Source organism: Pteronotus mesoamericanus, unplaced genomic scaffold (assembly GCF_021234165.1).
Source record: "Pteronotus mesoamericanus isolate MK-2021 breed Mesoamerican mustached bat unplaced genomic scaffold, CSHL_Meso_final contig_169, whole genome shotgun sequence".
Lineage (NCBI taxonomy): Eukaryota > Metazoa > Chordata > Mammalia > Chiroptera > Mormoopidae > Pteronotus > Pteronotus mesoamericanus.
In genome coordinates this window covers 21,075,524-21,083,432 of record NW_026555068.1, presented here as the reverse complement: position 1 = coordinate 21,083,432, position 7,909 = coordinate 21,075,524, and the positions used below count along the sequence as shown (strand labels likewise).

Genomic DNA, 7,909 nt, shown 5'->3' with positions numbered 1-7,909 from the left:
TTTGAAGGACTTTATATATGAACCTGACAGTTTATGGAGGGTGCATGAGTTTTCAAAATTATTTCAGGGGCACATGAGTAAAAGGTTTGGTGGCCTCTCACATTAGCTATGAACTACATTCAGCCATCAGTAGAGAACGCCACATTCAATCTAATCCAAGGAGACTCTGCCACCCGGTGGCTTAGACGTTTCCATGGTCGCTAGGCAGGGATAAAAGCCTTTCCTTTAACCAGGGAGGGTAATGAACTGTTCACAAAATACAGGATCAGGGAGGCAAATTATTATTTCAAATCCAGGAAGTTATTATGGGTAGTTTTTTACTGGGCAGGAAAATATCTAAAATCTCTCAGCTAAGATCAACTAATTTCAGAAATTCTTAAAATGATGATTCATACAGTTATCTTCTGTAAACATAAATAAAACTTTCTTCTGCCATTTTGTTGTAGAAAAACAGAAGATATTTTTTGATCTATTTATGTGCACTGTGGAAAAGTGAAACCAGCAAAGACTCCATTATTTATAGCTCTTTATTGAAAAAACACATGCAAATTCTTATTACCTGCTTTCAATGGCTATTTGAAATTCCTGTTGACTAATGGTGTTTTCATTTATCAACCCTCCTATCAAAAATAAGCAGAAAAAATATGGACTTTGTCATAATGAATCCAGTAGCTATATTTCGAACGTCCTGAAAATCATTCAACAACTCCTCAAAATTATAAGGTAATAGAACTTTTGAAATGGTCCCATTTCTAGGATAGGAGAGTTGAACTTATATGTGTGTTCCCATGCTGTAGTCCTAGATAACTTGCAATAGGCAGAAGAGAAAATATAATTTCAAGGTGCTGCTTCGCAATCTTCAGAGTTATTGATAACACACAAACTAGACTACAGATTATCTCTGAACTCTCTGTCACTTTAACAGAAGTGCCAATTGAAGTACATTTCTATCATACCTGGGTTGAAAAAATATCTTCAGTTTAATGGGTGCTGTGAATAATGGATGGTTTTATAATCCCCTTAAGAGGAGAAAGTAACCAATATAGAAACAACGATGAAAACGCAAGTGGAATATCTGCCTATGGTCAAGCATCAGAGAAAATCAGATTGAAGCAAATATACCAGCTTGACTCCAATTCCAGTTAATGGGAAGGTGGAGCCAATTCTTCTCTCATTACAGAATCTATAAAAAATGTAACATAAAAATTATCATTTCATGTCTCAGGATGAAAAGAAGGTATGGAGTCAGGAATCCAGTGTCAGCCTTTTGCTCCATACCTCTACTTTAAAGTCTCTGGAAGACAAATTAATTATTGAATATTTTTGACTGATGATCCCCGTATTTACTTTCTATCTTTCAGTTTTAAACTTAAGTCAACGTATGTCAACATAATTTACTCCTGCAATTTCACTGTGCTGCCTTTGCTTTTGCCAGACCTCGGTGAGGGCAAAATGATGGTTTAATGGAAGTGACAGCTTTTTTAGCTTCAAATATTTTTGCACTTATACCTCCCAGAATAAAGAATTCAGTTCTCTTCTTCTGAGTGGACCCGGAATCACAAGCTATTCTGCTGAATGAGCCTCTGATTACCAGACCCTCGGTCATTCACTTCGGACCTCTTGCTCATCCACCTTAACATGGCTGGCGGTTTGCACTGTGCGGGCCGGGGCGGGGGTGCCCCTCTCCGTGTCATAAGTGAGAAGAGTCATGCCTGGAGAGAGGGCAGTGCAGAACATAGGGGCCTGGTGCGTACCTGCTGTCATAGGAAGTCAACCTGGTGACTAGGTCTGACCATTTATGTTATAGGGAGCAATACAGAGAAAACAATTTTTGCACAATGGAAAAGAAGGTTGTGGGTGATTGGGAAACCACGGCATCCATTGAGTGACTGCTGAAGGGGACAGGCGCTCAGGGGCACTAAGCCCTGCCAGCTGCTTGGATTACTTCACTGAGTATCCAAATCCATAGTACTAGTTACAGGACAATAATGAACAAAGGTGACCGTGTACATGTCCTTAAATTAAATTACCTAAATGTAAACATATTCCCCATTGGTGTGACTATTTCGCATTATAGCTTGGGGTAACTTTTTGTCTAAAGAATATTATTTGATCTCCCGGAACCCTACAGAACAAAGTATCATGATGCAATTTTTTCCTATATTGCAGAGAATTGCAATCACTAATTTGTTCATATATCCACTAAATTTCATATCAGCAATATACACTTACAAAGTCATAAGGTAGTAGGAAGTACAAAGCAGTCTACCATTTAACAATTCCCGCGGTTATGTTCAGTATTTTAAGAGTATGGATGAATCGCAGTAAAACACACGGGACTCTCCCAAATCCGAACATATAAAATGCTGTGTTTACATTAGAAAGCCTGCCAAAATGTCCTGGAACCGCACACTTCGCCAGCAGAGAACTCCTGTCTTTTAGTCATAAACAAAAGCAAAAGCACCAAGCAACAGATCCCTCCCCAAACAGGAGTCAGCCATTCTTTCACATGACCCGAGGTCCATGCGTTGGGTTTCACTGGGCCCGGCCTCAGCTGAGGTTTGGAATCGCCTTTCCTGGTTCCATTGCCTGGAGGGCAGACCAGTGATCCCTCAGCGTTGGGGTGCACACACTGTCGCGCTCTTCTAAATCACCCCGGGCTGGAAACCTCCCGTCTCCCTCTTGTGGTTCAAAATGAGAGCAGATAATAAGACGAGGCTGAAAATCATCTCGGCAGGTAAATTATGAAAAAGAGAATAAAATAGGAGTGAAAAGCAAGCTGAGTGAGGTTCTCCGTGTCCCTCTTCAGACAGAGCCGACGCACCGTTGGGGGGCGGGGGCGCCCCTCTCGGCCTGGACGTCAGAGGCAGGCGGCGCCCGCTCTGGCTCGTTCCCCGATGAGCTCTTGGACTCCGGGTCCCTCTCTCCACTGCGGTGTCTCATACACAGTATGAGGGGATTTGACTACATAAGCTTCTAAGGTGCCCTTACCCTTAATCCACCAGTTCTAGTTTTTCTTTTTTCACAAACTCCGGAAATGTGTCTTAAATGTGTCTCTAAATGACAATAAGGTATATGGTAGACTCAATGCATGTCAGTTCAACACATAAATTAGTTTTGGGGACTAAGAACAAGGGGGTCTTCTTTGGCAATTATCTGACAAACTGTTATTTTTGAGATCTTTCTCTTTCAGACAAGGTAAAGAGAATGCTACCTAAGAACAAGCAGCTGAATTACATGAAATATCTCTTATTCTTGACTCCAGCCCTGTTAGATATGTGTGGCTCAGGAATCAAATTCTCCCATAAACTTAAAGAATCATTTAATCCTGCCCAGATCCTCATGCCCAGAATGGAAAATCCCAACCACCTATGGAATGTATTGTACAAACAAAATTGAAGAAACTCAATTCCTAACAAAGAGAAGTGCTTTGTACCTTCTGAACAAAGAAAGCCGTTAGCAGATAGAGGAGTTTTACTTCAAATATGAAATGAAATACTAGAAAACAAAATTATTTTAAAACAGCTAATGTTGAACAGAAAACAACTGCTGCAAATTGCGTGAAAGAACTAAACATTTACCTCTATTATTTGTTTTTATTTCTTGGGTCGAATTTGCATTATTTAACCTTTAACCTGAGACAAATTACTTTTCAATTTCTGAATTTCTTATCTAGAAAAAGTAAAGTTCACAGAAAATTGGACCAGATAAATTCTAGAGTCACTTCTAGTTCCTATGATTCTATATAAGGTTCTTTTTTTGGTTATAGAGATAATAGAGTTCATATCAAAAATTCACTTAACGTGGATAAACTTTGAGGACATTATCCTTAGCAAAATAAGTTAGTCATAAACACTGCATGATTCCTATCACATGAAATGTATCAAGTAGTCAAAATCATAGTAAGAGAAAGCATAAAGGTAGTTACAAAGGTCTAGCTGGAGAAAGAAGGAGGAGCTGGTGCTCAGCGGGTATAGAGTTTCAGTATTACAAGGTGAAAAATTTCTAGAGATCTGTTGCTCAACAATGTGAATATACTTAGCACTACTGAACTATGCACTTAAAATTTAAGGTGGCAAATTTAAGAGTATTTTTTTACTACAATAAAAATTTGTTTTAGCATAAGAACAAAGAGGACATTCGAAACCATCCCAAATGCAGTCACTTAGAGGAAATCTTTATGAACCACCTGATGCATGTCTGACCGGCATGTTGCCTGTCTTTCAGCAGCAAATGAGAGTCTACGCTGCGGTGCTGTCTGCTGGGACCGAACCGGGCCGGCCAGACGCAGACCCAGCTCTCACGGGAAAGGAAATCAGAAGCCACAGGCAAGGGCCAGGGGCCGCCAACAAGGGGAGACGGAGAGAGTGAGGGGCGCGCAGAGGAGGGCGAGCAAACCAGGAAAGGGATGGGGGAGGCTCTCCAGGGGGAATAGTGGCTGATCTGAGCCGGAAGGATGACAGGAAGCTATCAAGGCAAAAGGGAGGCGACAGCACTCCAGGCAGACGGAACACAGGCAAAGAGCTAGGCCACGCGAGCGCGGGGCTGCGGACGGGGAGGGGAACACCCAGAGAAGAGGCGCAGGATCTCAGAGGGCTCTGGACCCGGTGCTGCCGAGCCGGACATTTTCCCGAAGGCGATAGGGAGTCTTCGCAGAGTGTTAAGTGTGGAGTGGACAAGGCTGGGTTCTAATTTAGGAGGAGCTCTCTGGCTTCGGTGCAGAAAATGTGCCGGAGGGGTCACGCCTGGTTAAGGGAGCACATCCAGGTGGCTGCTGCAGCGGGCGGGGCGAGAGAGAGGCAAAGGGAGTCAAGGTATGTGGTGTCAATAGTTTTGGGCTTAAGTATTTTCATTCATTGTCCCATAGTTAGTATTATCCCAGATTATAAAAAAAAAAATATTGGTAACTATTTTTAATGGCTTCATGGTAATTTCATCAGATGAATATTTCATTATTTTTTAAACTGCTCTTCTATATTTAAAGCTTGTTTCTAAGTTTTTGTTATTTGAAACAAGTGGAATACATAGTTTTGTATAAGATCCTTATCCACATTTTAAGAATATTTTCACGAGTGTTAAGATTATGCTAATTTTCTGCAGCAGATGGCAGAAGAAATATCTTGCAAAAGATAAGATTATAATCCAAACATGCAAGATAATGCTACCAAAGGGGGGTGTGTGTGTGTGAATATAGACAGTTTCATTTTGTCCTAAAAGACCATTCTGGATGGCAGACTTTTGAAGAAGCCATAACCTAACAATACATCCCTTATGTTTCTTGAAACAGGGAAAGCTGTGGGTTTGAGCTCCGCAGTTCATCACTTTATCCAGGCAAAAGGTCAACTGCTGCACAAGGCCAAAGCTAAAAATAAAGTGTAGCACTGGTAAAATTAAGGAGTTGGTCAGGGGGACATGAGTCATACCAAATTAGCACTTCTGTATCTTTCCATGCTCTGGGCTAAACTCCTCAGCCAGGGAAGGCAGACTGGTTCTGATATGAAGTAATTTTAATAATGATACTAATAACATCAGTCATAATACAGAGTAGTTTCAACCTATAGCCCTTTTGTTCCCAATGACCAAATTTGATTGGCTTCAAATTTAGGAAGACCTCTTCGGCTTCAACAGAGAGAATGGGTTGGAGACCAAGAGTTGGTCCTCATAGGTGGTCTACAGACCTGTCTACTGCCTGTCCGTTTATGCAAGGTCCCCAGGAAGACACTGCACCACAAGGCGGCGCCTCCAAGGAGCTGAGCCCACTCAGAGTTCATCAGTGGCCTGGTCGACCTTCATGGACTAGAAGAATGGCAATAGCAACATGGAGTATCTGCGGCCTGTGTGTGGCCTGCGAGAGGACTTTGTGCACGATCCCTTCTTCACTGTGATCCCGAACGATTCTGGGGACATCCAAGTAACTCGTGCCAGTGGGACTGTTTATAAGGTTGCATCTCTTCAGGAAATTGTCCAACTACTGCTCCTTCAAATGCAAGTCAAACCTTTTCAGGACTGAAAAGGAAGCTTCCTTTCCATCCTCCGAGAGAGAGAAAGGGAGATTAGACACTGCTACTTTGCGAAGTTTCCACGTACATCGTACGTTCAGGTTTTTAAATTTTTCTTCTTGTTAAGAGTCATGGGAAGACAGTGGAGGACAAGTTGGGTGATTTATTCAGCCTTTTAAAAGAGTATTTACTATGTACGTATAGGACACAATAGGGCTATGAAGTCATAAAAACTGTCTTCCTGGAGCTCACATCCTAACTGGAGAATGCATGCAAAGCACACAAAGTAACGATTACATACAAAGCACACAAAGTAACGATTACATACAAAGCTCTCTTCTCTCCAGAAGAGAGCTCATCCCCTGCTGCTGGGACACCCAGGAAGAGAAAGTAGCAGGGAAATGTTTTAATGGACGGCTATTTCTTTCTACTTAGAATCCATATATTTAAGACTAGCTTACATTAAAATTTTATAAAATTATGCCATTCCTAAAGTCACGAAATATTATATAAAAACAAATGCTTGAAGTTCTAGCCCCCAGAACCTCAGAATGTGACTGGACTTGGGGGTAGTGTCTTTAACGAGGGAAATAAGGCCCTGACCGATGTGGCTCAGTGGGCGGGCGGCCATTGGGCAAGGTCACTGGTTGAATTCGGGATCAGGGCACCTACGTGGGTTGCTGGCCAGGTCCTCAGTAGGGTGCGCCTGCGAGAGGCAGCCAGCTGTCTTCCATCGATGTTTCTCCACCTCTCTTTCTCTCTCCCTCTAATAAATAAATAAACGCTTAAAAAAGAAAGAAAAAGAAATTAAGCCACATTGGGGGGCTAAGGAGAAGAGGGGTTCAAGGAGATGACCATTTGGAGGCGAGATACCAGGACTAGACGCGGCAGGTCACGGTGGGTAGGGCTGGAGACCAGCACGAGTGAACCGGCTTCGCAGGTGTGAGGACTTCACCCGTAAAATGTAGAGAGACATCCGATAGGATTCAAGCCGGGACGTGACGCATCAGAGCAGCCCAGGCGGAGGGCAGTCCCCTGGCTTCAGGGTAAGGAGGCGGGGCCTTGGGGAGCCTTTCACTTCCCAGTTACAGAGCCAGGCTCGGAATGCAAATGCCCCTGAAAGGGGGCCACTTCGACCTGAAGGTGAACTCCCTGAAGGGAGGGTCAGGGCCTTAGTCACTTCTGCTTCCTTGCCCTCAAGCCCAATACCTGGTGGTTTAAAAAGAAGAAGAAAGAGAAAGGGAGGGAGGCAGGGAGAAGGAAAATGAAATGCGCTGTATGGAACCCAGGTCACACCGAGGCGTGAATGGTGGGGCTTGTGAAAGCTTCCCCTTGCGGAGGCTGAGCGCGGGCCGCGCTCGGGCGGTGGTAGCGGTTCCGCCCAAGGCTGGAGGGTCCTCCCGGCGAGGGCGTTGCAAGGCCTTAGCGAGTCACTTTCAAAGTCAAGGGAACACCGCCTGCCTCGGTTCGGCTGAAAGAATTGCACGCGACAGGGACGGACATCAAGGGCTTAGCGCAGTGCGCCGCACAAAGCAATCGCTGAGTTAACTTTGGGGCCGAAGAGTGTCCCTCCCGCGGGTAGTAGCCTTGCAAACGCAGTGAAGGAGGCCCTGGGACGAGGGAGGGGCCCGTAGGGAGCCGGGTGTAGCGAGGTCGAGAAGTCAGTTTTTCGGTGTCGCCCCGAAGCAGGACCAGTCCTCCTCGCCCGGCCGCAGCAGCTCGGCCAGCGGGCCCCGCAGCCCTGGGCGCAGCCCCGCCACCTGCGCCCGCCCACCTGCGGCGGGCTCCTCCGGGGCCTCTGCGGCCGCTGCGAGGGCCTCCCTGGGCACCGTCTCTCCCGACGGCGGCGGCGGCGCGGGGTCAGCGCTGGGGGGCGCACGGGGAGGCGGCCGTCGGAGTGGGGGGCCGCG

At 45.0% G+C, this 7,909-nt stretch overlaps 1 long non-coding RNA gene across 1 annotated transcript; it reads right to left on the bottom strand.

Moving 5' to 3' along the window:
• Positions 1 to 5,486: 5,486 nt before the first annotated feature.
• On the bottom strand, positions 5,487 to 7,909 carry LOC129064700 (uncharacterized). Its single transcript, XR_008528513.1, has 4 exons — positions 7,774 to 7,909; positions 6,873 to 7,208; positions 6,672 to 6,765; positions 5,487 to 6,031 (listed from the first exon to the last, which is right to left on the bottom strand). It is a non-coding gene; the product is annotated as an uncharacterized LOC129064700 (long non-coding RNA).